This window comes from Octodon degus, unplaced genomic scaffold (genome assembly GCF_000260255.1).
Source record: "Octodon degus isolate 3935 unplaced genomic scaffold, OctDeg1.0 scaffold00070, whole genome shotgun sequence".
NCBI lineage: Eukaryota > Metazoa > Chordata > Mammalia > Rodentia > Octodontidae > Octodon > Octodon degus.
Window position 1 is genome coordinate 7,637,852 of NW_004524646.1, and position 15,935 is coordinate 7,653,786.

Here is a 15,935-nt window from a genome sequence, read left to right on the forward strand (position 1 = left end):
TAAGAAAGCAGACTGCATCAGTGCCCACCCCTGCTCTCCTCAGAGCAGCCTCAGCCTCAGGGAGCCCAGCGCCGTGTCCCAGTGTGTTGCTCTTTGAGGAAGTCTTAGCCCAGCAAGTGGAGGGTGGCGGCCCTTGGGCTCAAGCTCCGGCTGCGCCACGAGCCAGCGAATCTAATTTCTCGGGGCCTCACTTTCATTGTCTCTAAATGGGCACAAGGACAGCTGCAATGCGGGGGCGGGCACTATGAACCCTCCAGGAGACACAGTTCACAGTCCCTAGTCACATGGTGCTAAGGACCAGGAGACAGATGGTGAGCATGCAGCCTCCCCAGCTGGTCCTCAGGTCTCCTATTTGGAATGTCAGCTTCCACGTGACTGTCACCCGGCATAGCATAGGAAACATGGATGTCTAAGAAGGGTTTAGGTCAGTCGGATGGGCACAGAGACGCTTCTGGAAGGATCGCCGCAACGGCCGTGCAGGGGGAGCCACAGGTCCAGTTCAAGCTCCTGCTGGTGGGCGATGGCGGCACTGGCAAGACCACGTTCTTGAAGGGCCACTTGACAGGCGAGTTCGAGAAGAAGTACGTGGCCACACTGGGCATGGAGGTGCACCTGCTCATGTTCCACACCAGGGCCGGGGAGATGGCTCAGTGGAATAAGCACTTCCCTGGCAAGCACAAGGGCCTGAGTTCAATCCCTGGTTCTGCCAAAAAACAAAACAAAACAAAAATAAAAACAAACAAACAAAAAAGTCATGTTCCACACCAACCAGGGCCCCACCAAGTTCAATGTGTGGGACATGGCTGGGCAGGAGAAGTTCGGTGGGCTGCACGAGGGCCACTACATCCAGGCACAATGTGCCATTATCGCGTTTAACGTGACATCCAGAGTTACCTATAAGAACGTGCCTAACTGGCATAGAGACCTGGTGAGAATGTGCGAGAACATCCCCGTCGTGTTGTGTGGCCACAAAGTGGTCATCAAGGACAGCAAAGTGAAGGCGAAGTCCACTGTCTTTCACCAAAAGAAGAATCTGCAGTACTATGATATTTCTGCCAAAAGTAACTACAACTTTGAGAAGCCCTTCCTCTGGCTTGCCAGAAAGCTTATCGAAGACCCAAACTTATCGAAGAGTTGCCATGTCCACTCTCAGCCTGCCAGAGGTCGTTGTGGGTCCAACCTTGGCCGCGCAGTATGAGCATGACTTAGAGGTTGCTCAGACCACTGCTGTCCCGGATGAGGGTGACAACCTGTGAGGAAGTGAAATGGGCCAGCATCAGAAGTCTAGTTTTATAAGCAACTGTCCTGTGACATGAGTGGTGCCACGTGTGTGCCACTTTGTCATCTAGCTAAGCAGAAATGAGCTTCATCTTTGGGATGCGGAAGGGGATGAATGGGTTTTGGAGTAAGTGTGGCAGTTAAACCCTCATTTTTTGGACCTGCATATTTAGCTGTTTGGAATGCAATTGTTTTCCTTGAGTTTCAAATATAAGACTGCTACAGTCACATCACAGTACTCGGTGGTGAAATCTTGTTACTGTCATTCCCATTCCTTTTCGTTTAGAATCAGAATAAAGTTGTATTTCAAATATATATATATATATATATATATATATATATATATATATGAAGGGTTTAGTACCAAGCCCCACACATTGCATCTTCAGTTCAAGTCATTGATAATTGTTGTAATTATTATTCCAGTTATTACAACAAAACTGATACGTGATGAAATATCCCAATATCTAAAGCAAGGAGCACTGGTTTTAGCTTGTGAATACTGGCTTAGTGATTTAGGCCGGCCTCAGCTGCATGGTTCTTTCTTTTTGGGCAGTTCCTTTGGTCTTGCCTGGGGTCTCTCACGGGTCTCTTTGATATAGGAGAATAAAACTCCTGACCTGAAAGATATCTGGGATGAGTTCATGTTCTCTAAAGCTGAAAAATGAATCTTAGGAACAATGGAGGTTAACAGCAGAATATTTACTGGGGGAAAGAAAGCTCCTATCTGAGAGAGGGACAGAAGGGGGACCCAAGCAGCTTGCCCCAGAAGCTGTGTCTTTCAGGGATTTTTATAGAGTAAAACCATGCGGTGAGGTGGGTCTAAGGTGGGGAACATGGGAACTCCCTGTGGAGGGCATGAGGTGGGACAAAATTATGGTCAACCAATGAGATTACAAGCACCATTGCTCAGATAAAGTTGATTAAGGCCAGGAAGGGGAAGGGAGTCACACAGCAAGTGGGCTTGAATACAGAACTGGGGGCTTTCCTATAGGGGGCTGGGTTAGTGACTCCTCAGCGTGCTTAAAGTGAGAGACTCATTTGGAATCTCAATCCTGGATGCCTATCTTTAGGGAGGTATGTTGGGTGGATGGGTGGATGGCTGACAGATGAGCGGGTGGATGACCGGATGGGTAGATGGATAGAAATGTAGGCTGCATCTGTTTACTCTTTTGTCTTGAGGTCCAGCCCACAGCAGGGGTCTGTCTCTTCCAAAGCTGTAAAGCCATCTCTTCCGCGCTGTCTCCTTGCGGGCCTAGCCCTGTCTGACTGCCTGTAAGATTTCTGTCTAACTCAGGTGCCTGCAACACTGCCACATACAGAGTCATTATCTCATAATTGTGGAGATCAAGATTCCAAAAATGAGACAAAAGTCAAGGGCTCATCAGGACATGGTCCTTCTGCTGGGTCTAGGAGACAATCCAGTCCTTGCCTTCTTTAGCTTCTCTAGGCATGCACATCTCTTGAATCTCTTGAATCTCTTGACTTATGTCTCTGTGGCAATAATGGGCATGGATGGTAGGTGGGTGGGTGCTTGATGGATAACAGATGGGTGGATGGGTAGGTGGGTAGAGGGATAGATATATACGTATGGGTGGCTAGATGGATGGATGGATAGATGATGAATTATGCATGATTGATGGATGGATGATAGACGAGTAGGTGGATGAGTGGGTGGGTAGATGGGTGGTACAGGATGCATGTAATAGATGGGTAGATGAATGGTTGCATGGACAGATATATGGATGGATGGGTAGATGGGTTGATGTGTGGAAATATGCACAAATATATGGGTGGGTAGATGGGCAGGTGAATGAACAGACACTTAGACCATCTTCTGTCCTCTCTAGGTGTTCATTTCCTTAACTAAGACAATGCAACGCATCCCTTTCCCAACCTAGTCCTAGGTCTAGCTTTTTTTTTTTTTTTTTTTTACCTCCACCAACACCATGCTTCCCCTTGTCTTAGTGGGTGAAAGAGAGCTTGTTCTCTTCGCAAGCCTCCCCCAGATCTAGTCTGCTCCAGTTACAAGTACGTAAGGATGCCACCTCATCACCAGTGATATCGGTCGGGGAATCCCAGACAAAGACAGGAGTTCTGCTTTTCCTTGTTGGGCAGTGAAGTACATGTGGTATTTAACAGCTCTGCAATGTGGAGCAGATGGACATGCTGGTATCAGGGCCTTCCATCTCTCCTGCTTCTGCCAACAGCCAAACTGGACAGCCTGCTAGGATTGTGGGTGGGCTGGGGAGTCCCTACAGGTGGCTCTCCCAGTGGCCGCAGGTCTGGGTCATCCTAATCCGGCCTGCTGGGTTGTCCATGGAGGAAGATCAACTTGCGTTCTCACGGAACCCTGGACACACCACTGTGGGTCTCCATGTGACCCTGGGGTCAGGTCCTCAACAAGTTGTATGCATCTATCATTTTTTTCCACTGTGAGTGGACTGCATCATGGAATTTCTACCTACAAAAGCCAAAAATTTTGAAAAGACCATCAGAGACAAATTCTGGGTCTGTCCCATGTGGCCTTGGACAAGCCAGTAACCTCTCTGAGCCTGTGCTTTCATCAGCAAGCTGTGCTGGAAGCTAAGTAACATCGTGAGTGAAAAATTCCCGAGAGACCTGGCAGCTGCTTGGCCCAAATTCAGACTGCATGGGGAGTGCCAAGCGGGAATTCGGGTCCCCTGGGCAGGATCACACACTGGCATGGCTGTGAGCTTGCACCGCACACGAGCTGCATCAGTTTTGAGCTACAAAGAATCTTGAGAATGATTTAGACCAAAGTTGGTAAAGTGGGGGCTGACAGGCCACCTCCATCCTGCAAACACAGTCACTCACTTGGAGTTACAAAGGTTACCGATTTCAAGTCGTACTTTCTAAAGATGGTGTTCCGGTCATTAAACCCTGAATCTTGAGTGATTAACAAACCATAAGACTCAGTCCTGAGATGCTCATATCCACAGGGCAGCAAGAGGGTAGGTCCTGCCGCCTTCCCCGATACTTCCTGGTGCATGGCATTGCATGGCAGTTTGCTGGTGATACTGGGGCTTGAACCCCAGGCCTTCTATGGAGCTACATCGCCAGCCCTCTGTCTTTTATTTTGAGACAGGGTCTCACTAAGTTGTCCAGGGTGAGCTCGAACTTGAGGTTCACTTGCCTCAGTCTCCCAGAATGCCGGGATTACAGGTGGGAGCCTCCACACCCGGCCTCATGGTAGTTTTTCCACACTCCGTGCAGCCTGCTCGTTTGTGTTTCATGTCTGGGTTCCAGAGCATGTGAGGTTAAGGATCCAGGTTTTGAGTATTTGGTAGAAATAATACAGGCGCTCGGACGGCCTGGACCCCTGAGACAGCCAGGGCGGGAGATGAAAGCTCATTTCAATTGTGCTGGGGGGTGCATCTGTGGAAGGCCAGGCCTCAAGATAAAGACAGAATGACCAGGCCTGAGAGGGATGGCAGCACCTGGCCTAATGAAGCCGCGTAAACATCAGTCACCTCAGTGGGTGCCCAAGACCCTGAGACTCATCCCTCCCTGAGAAGGTCTTTGCGCTCTCCATGTGCACTTGCTACGTGACTTCCTTCCCCACTGGATCAATAGAACCTCAGGCACTTGATCTTATTGTTAGATTATAGCTGTAACCCACATTGTACCCATGCGATTGGACTCTCTAAAACTTCCTTCGGGAAGTGGGGTCCTCGGCCACCCATCTGAGCCCTCTCCTGCACCTCAGGAGCTGCCTCTCTGCCCCTTAATGAGCACTTCCTGCTGTTAAACTCTGTGATTCCTTAGAATTCCTTCTGCAATTCTGGGGAACAGGAACTCATAGTAGCCATCCAGCAGGCTGGAAGTTATAGCATTTTCCATATATCACATTTGGAGGTGCTGGTGTCATTCCTATATCAAAGACACTGCCGGTGCCTGCTTCCCTGCAGCGTGAGGCCCCAGTTCTAGCTTAGCACTGCAAGAGAAAACAAACACAAAGCCCCAGCACCCTCAGCAGCCCCACAAGTGACCTATTAGGCCCCTCAGGGCGAAAGATTTTGTTCAAGATCCGCAGCTCTGCTCAGCTGTCCTTAAGGCCTGCTTTCCCCTCAGCACCTGTGTCCTGGGCTTGCAGAGGCCGGAGGTGCATGCCAGGGTTGGCAGTGTTGCCTGTGGCATGTTCTGGGCCTCACAGGAGGGCGCAGTGCTCATCCAGGGTGGACACTCACCATGCCATGTCACATCTTGCCACCGCTGTGCTGAGAAGGCAGCTTTGCACCACCCTGCCCCTACCCCTGGCACCAGTAAAGAACTAAAAAAGGGCAAAGTTTAATATAACAAAAGATGCTTTATTTAGTGGGGAAAAGATGAAAAAGAAAGAGGATAGGCAGCTCCCTGGAGGGGGCAGGGGACTTCAGGGCTGAAAGCCCAGAGCTCTCACCACTGGCTCCTCTCTTGGGGACAGGTGTCTCCTGTCCCCAGGTGGGCGCTTGTCCTATCTGATCTGCTCCCCTTTGATCCTCACCGAGGCCTTGTGGCCATTTGGTTCCTTGCAGTGTCTCTGTGATGAATAAGTGAAGGGAGAGCCTGTGGGAAGGGCGTGAGAGCATACATGCATTATACATGTATACATGTGTGTTAGTTGATACATTGTGTCAACTTGGCTGAATCAGCTCCGGCAGATCTCAGCATGGGGGCCTCGCCCCGCAGGTGGGCAGGGCCCAAGAACTGAGAAAGGCAGGAAGCTGCCCTGCCTGGTTTCCTGCCGCCCCGCCCCGCTTCCGTGGAGGAGTCCCAGTCTTCGGAGGAGCTTCATCTTGGCAGCCGCGCCACTTTGGTGGAGCGCTGATCTTCACTGTGGTGCGCTGGTCTTCGCAGTCAGCGCAGAAGGAAGAGAGAGGCTTGATGGCCGCCGCAGCTGCTGCTCCTCCTCTGCTCTTCGTTGTTTTCTGCTGCATGAACTGCTGTTGTTTGCCTTGGAGCCAGCACAATATGGACTGAACCCTCCAGTAACTGTGAGCTAAATAAACCTTTCCTTCCTTCATTTTGAGTGTCGGGTATTTGTCCCAGCAACGAGTAAAAAGTAACTAAGGCAACATGCATAAGTATGTGTGTGCGTGTGCGCATGCCTGCGTGACTCACTATTAAATAAGAGTCCTCCGGTGTCCGTCTCTTATCACCTTTGCATTCTGCCAGGTGGGTGAGGGCAGCTGGCCCTTCTGGTAGTTGTGTTGTCTGGCGCCCCCGCTAGGTCTAGCTGGCTTTACCCTTCCTTGTCCTTCAAATTATCCTAACTGCAGAGTCTACGTAGGATGGCAGAAACCGTTTTAATAAAGCTCAAGGGGGCCTTTATCCTACCTACCCCTGCCTACAGGGTCCCCTGCCCCTGCAACAGGTGGGCAGGGCCTGAGGGCCACTTGCTGACTGTGTTCTTTGGGGAGCCCTCCCACCTTTCTCAGCCTTGTTTTCTCCTTTAGCAGATTCGGCACAAGGAAAGCTCAGATGGAGAACGTGGGCGGACCCCCCTGGGGCGCTGCAGCAGTGGATGGCCCTGCCCAGCTCACCATGCCTGGTATGTGTTGGCCTGACAGCAGAGGGCACCTTCCCTGCCTGTCCCCAGTTACAGATAAATTCAGACCTTGACACATGTGAAGCTGTGGCCTGTGGGAGCCATCCGAGCTCAGCTCCAGGCCCGGTCGGGATGGAGCATCCCCTTCCGCAGAAACAGGGCTGTAAGGTGTGCAGTACTAAACACACCAGCTTTCCTTAGACGCTCTGCGTACTGCTGCCTGCAGCTGACCCTCCAGCTCTGCTTTCAGCTGCTCCGATCTCTCTCTGGACAGCTCCAAAACCTGGTGCCTCCAGAGCACCCACAAAATCCTGTTTGCCCCATAAGGTTCTCTTTTGAACCCTGTGCTTGCTGGTTTATTTTTATTTATTTATTTATTTATTTATTTATTTATTTTGGTTTATTGTTTTTTATAGTACTGGGAATTGAGCCCAGCTTTAAAAAAAAACCAAAAACAAAAACAAAAAAACCTCCTTCCTGCACAGTAATGTTCCTACTACACACAATATCCCAGGCAGAGACCTGGCCCCAAATTTAACTTCTGGTTGCTGAGGAGCTGACTCAATGAAACAAGCAGGGCCTCCCAGGCTGAGGTGCAGGGGCGCCCCGTGTGTGGCTGCCAGGTCTCCTTCTGCAGGGGTCGCAGCTTGGCCCCACAGCACTGGGAAGCGTGGGAAGTGGCCGTTTGTGTCTGCGTGGTGGGTAGGGAGTCTGTGCGTGGCATCTGCATGCATCTGTGTTTCGTGTGGGAGATGTGCATACAGGGTTGTGTGCACACGTGATGTGTGTGTGGTGTCTGCGTGCGATGGGTATGTCTGTGGTGTGTGCAGTGGGTGTGTGATGCACGCGTGGCTCTTGTGTGTGATATCTGTGGGGGTGCAGTAGCACAGTGTTGTGCACACGTGTGTATGGTGTATACGCCCATGTGTGTGCCAGTGTGCCTGTAGACCCCACTGTTCACACCCTTGCACCAGGATTCGCCCCAGGCTGGCGCTTCCTGGGACACCTGTGCCTTGCCCTCCCACGCATCTCCTTGATTATGCAGCACGGCTGTCCCAAGGCCCCAAGTCCATGTTCAGCCACACCCACGAGACAGCGGGACGAGCTGCAGAGGAGAATGCAATGTACCAAAGTCACCAGCCAGCAAGTAGGTGACCAGAGTTTGGGCTGGAACCACTTCTGATTCACAGCCCAACCAAGCTGGGCCTGGTGGTGCACACCTGCAGCCCCAGCATTTGGAAGGCTGAGCCAGGAGCACTGCTGTGAAATCGAGGCCGCCCTGGGCATAGCAGGACTCTGTCACAGACAAACAATGCAGTGTGCTTCCCCTGGTCCCCACAGAGAGGGTGGGCCTACCTGCTGGGCTCCCATCCTGGGGAAGGACCTTGCTAGGATCCAGAGGTGAGGGGCTTGGATACCAGGATTGGAGATGGTGCAAGGAGAGCCTTCCACGGAGGTTGGGTAGGAAGCACTTTCGGGCTTTGCAGGATGAGGCCAAGCTGCAGACAGTTTGTAGGTAGCTACAGAATCTTGCAGAAACCAGGAACTTCAACACTTTATGAATCATTCTTACCTTTCTTGGCCACATGGAAATGGGTGGCAGCTGGATGTGGCCTGCAGGTCTCTGCAGGTACTGGAGGAAGTGACATCAAAGCCAACCGACAGAGCCACCAATAGAGGCAGAGACGAGAGGCCAGAGCTGCAAAGGAGATCACAGAGCAAGGCGCCCACACCTCCCTGGAGGGGGCAGAACTCAGGTCACAGGTTGGCTTTGGAGATGGGACCAAGTCCTAGGTGTGTGAAGTTCAGTCACACGAGGCCGGGCAGGAGAGAGGACCTGAGGAGAGAACACTGGGTGAACCGCCCAGTGTGAGGAGCCACATTGCACCTGCTGCCCGTCCCATTTCTCATGCCTGGGGACTTCAATGCTGGGTCCCTTTGCCCTGGTGCACGTGCTGTCTGTGTGCCCAGACCAGAAGGCTTTGTCTATGCCCCTCTCACCTGCTTACCTGTGAGCCGCAGGCACAGGTGGGCATCTTAGAACAGAATTCCACAGACCAGGGACTTCATAAATGACAGGACTGCATTCCTCAGATTCTGGAGGCCAGAAATGCAAGACCCTCCTCCCTCAGCTTCCCAAGAGCTGGGATTTCACATGGCTGCACCACCACGCCCAGCCTACTTAATTTTCTTTTCCCCTGTGGCCTGAGGATGGAATGGAGCACACGACAGGAGAGGCAAGCACCACACCACCAGGCTACATTCTGACCACGTGACAATTCTGTGTGTTACTAGGGATGCCCAGGGCTGGGAAGGAACAATTTGGGGGCTGGCTGAAGAGTTCGAGGAAAGCCGCACGGGCAGCCCTCTTAGCAGGGTATTGGGTGAGCTGTGGGTGCAACCCGAATGCTCACAGAAGTCCGAGCATGGGGCAGCGGGGTGGGGAGTGGGGCCCTTCTTCAACAGGGGCATGAGACAGTCAGCCTTCTCTTGCTCCCCAGGGCTGGCTCGTGAACGAAGAAGCCTGGTGCAGGGGTGACAGCCACTAAGCTACTTTCATTCCGAGGCTTTGGGACACTGGGCTAAGAGTATGAGTGAAGACCACGCTCGTGAAAGGTTAATGGCCCTGGCGCATGGAGAGGCGTAGGGCTGGCTCTTCCAAGCGGAGGAGGCTGCTCATTTGTTGTCTTTTCTTTTTGCTGGATCCTGAGCCAGCCTGGATCTCTCCCTCAAAAGTGGCTTCCCTTTCACTTAAGGCTTAAAACTGAAAGCATTAAGCAGCAGGCATCCCTCCTGGGTCTGGGTGTCCCCAGCAAAAGGCGGCGAGGAGCACACACCAGTGGCCCGCAGGTGTGTGTCAGTAATGGGTTGGGTGGGGACTATACGGTCACATGTTACTGATGTCCTGTCCTTCCCTCAGCTCTTCCCTGCCTTTAACCAACAGAGACTTAGGACACAGAAACAGCCCCTCTTCTACGGTCCTTCTTATCCAAGAATGTGAAATGCTCGGCCTGGCTGGGGCTGGAGGGAACGCGATATTTTTTCTCCAAAATGAAGAACCCTAATTTCAGTGTTAAAAAGAAAACAAAACTGACAGTCACATGACACTTTTAGAGACTATTTACAAATGCATCATTAATCTAAAAAATGTATATTAGCAGGATTTGGTCCTTCCCACCTGCCTACAGCCATAGCCCCTGACCATGCACGTGTACTCATTCAACCCAGAAAGGGTAAGAAAATCAGAAGTCATTATGGGTATATCCAGAGGTGCCCCAAACCTCATGTGCTTATGGGTAAGAGCTTTTGGGGGTGTGAGGACCATGGGTGTGAGTCCCTGGACTGCGCCAAGTGTTCCTCACTCGAGGCCCTGGGCAGGTGGCATGGCTCCCCTGGAAGTCCAAAGCACAGAAGCTGACTGGGCCAGGGCAGCGCAGGGCCTCGGGGAGCCAGAGCTGATGAGACAGAGAGAGAAGATGCCGAGGCCCCGCAGCGGCGTCACGCTGTCCCCTGGGCCCTCCGCGAGATGATGTCTCCCCAGCACAGCACAGTACTGTTGCGTTTGGAAGCCACACAGGGAAACACAGGTTACGTACTCCTCATATTCTTGTATGATGCCTGGCTAGAGGAGAGGAAGTCGCACAGCAGTAAAAATGAAAGAATCATTCAGTCAGGACTACGAGAGAGACTGATGGATTGGTTGATTTGAGACCGGTTCTCACCATGTAGTTCAGGCTGACCTCGACCTCACTGTGTAGCCCAACCTGGCCTGGAACTTGTGGGGATCCTCTTGCCTCAGCCTCCTGAGTGCTGGGATTGCAGGAGTGCACCACCACACCTGGCTTAAGAGACTTAGGAAACATGTATGTTTAGTATTTCCACAGTGAGCTGAGCGCCTGGAAAGGTGTTAAATTAACATGAAAGAGCTGAGTATTCTTTCCCACTGAATCAGGGTTTAAACATTGATCCCTGAGCCGAGCTTTGATGGCTCTTTTGTAGAAATAAGCCTGTCCACCATGTTCTGCTAACATCAGTGACGCTTGGCGCATCTGTGCCTTCGCAGACTCACACTGCTTAGAATCAGCTACCAGGGCAATGCTCGGCCCAAGGCCACGTGGACCCCAAGGGCGGAGGACCCCAGTGGACAAAGCTCTGTCTTTACAGAAGATGCTTTAGTGTTTGGACAAGTAGTTAGAACACAAGGGCCCTAAAATGCGTGAGGGTGTCACAGGGGCACTCGGTTGGCTCTGCTCTAGGACTTCACGCCAGTGACCCAAAAGGACTTGGCAGAATTCCTCCTCTCAGAGACAAAGTCCTTGTAGCACACTGCTTTTTGCTGTAGCCCCACGAGGAAGAGATTGCCACTTCTTCACCTGCCATGGCAGCGTTCATGTGACTGATGCACCATTTCTCCTGCCCTTAAGCCAGGCCAGGCTATAAAGCCAAGGACCCTGTGTTCATAGAGAGGGCAGCCTTGGTCCATCCTCCCTGTCCTTTGTAGGCCCCCTGTGCTCCTCAACCCAACCCTCAGGATGGATGTGTGTGTGTGTCATATGACTCCAGGACGCACACAATGAACTGTTAACAAATCCAAAGATTTAAAGTCTTCGTCACTCAGTTCCTGACTTGTAGCCACACGGGGTAAGCTGAATTTGGTGGTGCACGCCTGTAATCCTGGCACACAGGAGGCTGAGGCAGGAGGATCACCAGGAGCTGGAGTCAGCCTGGCTGTGAGGCAGGAGGGTCACCAGGAGCTGGAGTCAGCCTGGCTGTGGAGTGAGATGCTGTCTCAACACATAAAGAAAATCACGGAGACCAAAAAACTTGATTCCTTCCTCCCACCAGGGAAAGTCACCTGACAACCTGTCTCTCCTCCCCAAGGGAGAAGGATTTCTAAGTTAACAGAGATGACATGAGTCAGGAGAAGTAGAATGGTGGGAGATGTTTAGAGGCGTTCTCATTTGGGGGAATGAGCGACAGGGGAGGTAAACCTCTGTCAAACCCTTCTCCTGGAAAGAGCTCTTGGGGCAGTGTAGGGGCCATGCTTCCGGAAGCAGAAGACTTAGGTGGTCCCTGTCACCCTTTAGAGCCACAGTTGGTATCTCTGTCACTTAACAGCAAGTCCTGGGCTCACCTGTTGGGTTCTGGGACCTCCTGGGGAACAGGAAGATGAGGCCCCCATCTCTCCTGCCTCCACCAGTCTTCTAATCTGCATCATACAAGACCCCTGGGCATCAGATCCCCAAACCCAAGGACCATGTGTTAGACAAATGTCACCGGACCTTGATCCCTGGGCGTGCAGTGGCTGGAAGCCCTGTTTGTCTGGAGTTTCCAGTTGTCAGTTCTGGCCCTACCTCTGCTCTCAGTGTGCATCTGGGAATCTTGAAAGCTACTTGGCCCAGCCCAGGGGACAGGGACTGAGGAGAAGGATCCCAAGAGGTGTCCCTGGGGTGCCCCCAAGCTGTGCCAGTCACCTTGGCTCCAGCATTACTATCACCAGAGGTTAGCCTCTGCAGGGACAAGGGCCATCTGACTGGAAAGGAGATTGGAACAAAAATCACCCGGTCCCTGGAGTGGTCCATCATCCCACGCTCTCGAGAGATGACAGCAACCCCACTGCCACAGAAGAGGACCTCCAAACTGCTCACCACTTCATAGACCAAAATGGAGACTTTTATTCCGAAACATCAAATAAATGCATTTTTTAAAAAAGACACACATAAAACAGCAAAGAAAACATCAAACCATCTTTTGGAATACTACTATATCCAGCTTGAACCAGAGAGGACAGAAGTTTGAACTTTAAAATACAGCACAAGGTGACTTGAGGCAGTCTTACCTTGAAGCCAGGAAGGTGGGGGCTCTCAGCTGGCTTTGGACTGATGTGAGCAGAGGCGACATACATGTTCCCAGACAGTCACTCTGCTGCGATACTGGTACTTTCCTTCCCAGAAAACAACTACAAATACCTGCTTATAGCCACAAATGTGCTCAGAAGGAGATGGGACCCCTCTGCATGCTGTTTCTATAACAGAACTTTTTAAACATATATTTGGTAGAGGGTCTCACTATGCAGCTCAGACTCGTAGTGATCCTCCTGTCTCAGCCTCCCCAGTGCTGGGATTACAGGTGTGTGCCACCACGCCCAGTTTTGGTGGCTGGCACTGCATAACACATGACTGGCACGGAATGTGGTACTGGGTATCGAACCCAGGTCCTTGAGTTTGCCACGCAGGTGCTTAGGCTGCTGAGCTATCTCTCCGGCCTAATAGAACATTTTAAACAGTGGCATTAGTTTGCTTGAACACCAAAGACAACTCGAGCAACATGCTGTACACATGCGCACCCCTGTCACACCTGGTCATACTGTGTGGGTGACACCATGCCAGGCACTAACACATGAGTGAGTGTGACCTGGTGAGGTGGGGTGACTTTGCTCAGGTAGACCTGGCTGGGGGCAAAGCAGGTAGGGGGATGGGCTGCTGCCTCTTGTTTGGGCACCCAGGGTACCAGGCTTCCCGATCCTGCTGCTGTCTCCTGAAAGGGAAGCAGAGGACACTACTGTCCCAGTATCAGAAGTGGGGGAAAACTCTAGAGGGGAGCACATAAAGCACAGCCTTCCTTTATACGCAGGTGTCTCCGGATGACCGAGAGCCAGGGTCCCCATCAGCAGCCCCTCACATGGCTAGGGTGACAGGAGGACACATCTAGGAGTGGTGCTGGGCCAGGACAGGCTCCCTGAGGTCCCCCGGGCTGGGGTCTCTCTTGTCCCGAAGCCCAGCGCTGGGCCAAGGGCTGATCCGCCATGCTTCTGCCAGGGGGTGTGTGTCCACTCCATGCACATGTGTCAAGAGCGCGCGCACACATACATGCACACAGCGCTCACAAGCACACACAGCCTTCGCCATCCACTCACTCCTGACTCAACACGCAAAGCCACTGTCCCTTGGCTATCCCCAGGAAGGAGCTGGGGTACAGAGCAGGCAGTGACCTCACAAAACTCCCTCTGTCCCTGGGAGCAGTACCCAGTGTGGGTTTCTGGAGGGAGACTGACACACACCGCCCAGCCCCAAGGGCAGCGGGGTTAGGGAGCTCCTGGCCCACGGGGGGTGTGGGGAGAGGCCCTGCAGCCCTGCTCTGGGGCGGCCCCTCAGACTCCTCAGTCTGCTGCCAGAGTACAGAGGCCCGTGTCCCATGCTGGGGAGTGCCGTGCGGCGGCTGAGCTCTCCTGTCTAGCGTGGGCCCATCTTCGAGCTGCTGGCTTCTTACCTTCTCTATAAGGTCACTGCTAGGAGGCTACAACTTCTACAAGTCCTCCCTCCCTTTTCCTCAGAGGAAGAAGAGGGGCTGTCAGCCTTTGTCCTTCCTCCCACGGCATCAGGAATGGATCGGCCTGGTGTTCCTGGTTGCTGAGCTCAGAGTAAGCATTTGAGTGTGCTTTGACTGCTGCTTTCCTCCCTTACTCTCTCTAGAAAGGAAGCCAGGATCCTTCCGGGAAACTGAGGTTCTCCACAGGGTATAGGGCTGGGTACCATAGGATGTTGCCATGACAACCAGGAAGCAGACAAGTGCTGGGGGATTCTGCGTACTGCAGACCACTCTTTAGGGCTCTCATTGTCTTGCTCTGAGATTTGCTTTGGACCATGAGCTTTTGTTTACCAATGTGTTTTTGAAAACAAAGCCATCCTTGTTCTAATGTAAATAGGCGGAAGGCATTTCTTGGGTACACTGATGCCAGGGAGCACAGATGGCTGGTCTTAGGGTCTTTGGCTATGGGCCTCTGCCAGAGGGGTTCTGTCCATAGGGCAACAGAGTCCCCCGTGAGGCGGCCACTCACTGCCCCTCGCCAGGCCTCTCGGTCTGCTAGAGAACCAGGGTTGTCCTGGAAGAAAAGGGTTCCCCGTCCCAGGATTTGCCCTCAGGGGCTCTTTGTGCTCACAAAGAAACCAAAGCTCACTCCAACTTCCTGGCTGAGTCCAAATGCAAAGGAGTAGCAGCAAGCGCAGCAGAGGGACACGGCCAGGCTGCCACGCCACCGCGTCCTACAGCGCTTCAGATCTATGTGTGGAGGGCAGGGTGGCACGTGCCTCTCCACCCATGGCAGGGACATTTCAGTGCCACACCAAGCATCCTGCCCTTTGTTCTTATTAAAAGCCCCTGTACTGGGACACATGGTCCCAAGCACCTGACGGATCCGTGGGACATCTGTGTCACCCAGCCTTGGCTGGCAGGGTGAGAGCAGAAGTCACGGACTGGGTGGCGCCTCTGGGAATGCCCCTCTCCTTCCTCCCCTGGAGCCAGATAAACAACGAGATGAATGAGTGCCACATGCCATGAGGCATCTGGGGCCAGAAGAGAAGTCACATGGCTTTGGTCCTCACACCCACGAGCTGTGTCCCTCTCCCTCCCTCTTGTTTCTCTCTTTTTCTCTCCCTCTCTCCTTCCCCCTTCCTCCTTCCCTTTCTCTCTCCCTCTCCGTCCCCTTTTCTCTCTCTTTTGGGTCTCCTCTCTCTTACACACACACACACACACACACACACACACACACACACACACACAGGCTGGCTGTCAATGGTCCCTTGTCTTCTCTCCATCCCTAAGAGCCCTCCCTCTCAAGGACCAAGGGGCAGCGCATACCCAGGTTCCATGCCAGCTCTCGAGGGCTGGCAAGTGGCACCAGTGGTCCACATCCACTTTCATTTGCAGCAAGACGTTACACTGGGAAAGCACCTGTAACTGTGCTGTTGCGTCATATTACAACTTCATATGTATGAAAATATCATTTCTCTCTGTAAAAACTAGTTATGCAAATAAACAGACTTTATGGTATCATTATCAAAGTTTAAAAATACAGAGACATTTCCACTCAGCAACACACATCCTGTAGTTCCTCCCGACATGTGGCATGTGTGTCACTACTGGTGCATGGCTTTTTCTTTATTCTTTCCTTCTTTTTTTATCCCCAGGAATTGAACCCAGGACCTTTGCCCTCAGGTGCACTGGGCAAGTACTCTGCCCTGTGCTGCAGCCTGGCCTGGCTTCTCCCCTTGTAGATGCACACGGGGGCAATGCCCTGCCTCGCTGGCTGCCCAGATTCAGCTCTGGC

The 15,935-nt window shown here is 52.4% G+C and overlaps 1 pseudogene; it reads left to right on the forward strand.

The window, feature by feature from the left end:
• Window positions 1-405: 405 nt before the first annotated feature.
• On the forward strand, window positions 406-1,256 carry LOC101569361 (annotated as a pseudogene).
• Window positions 1,257-15,935: the final 14,679 nt, after the last annotated feature.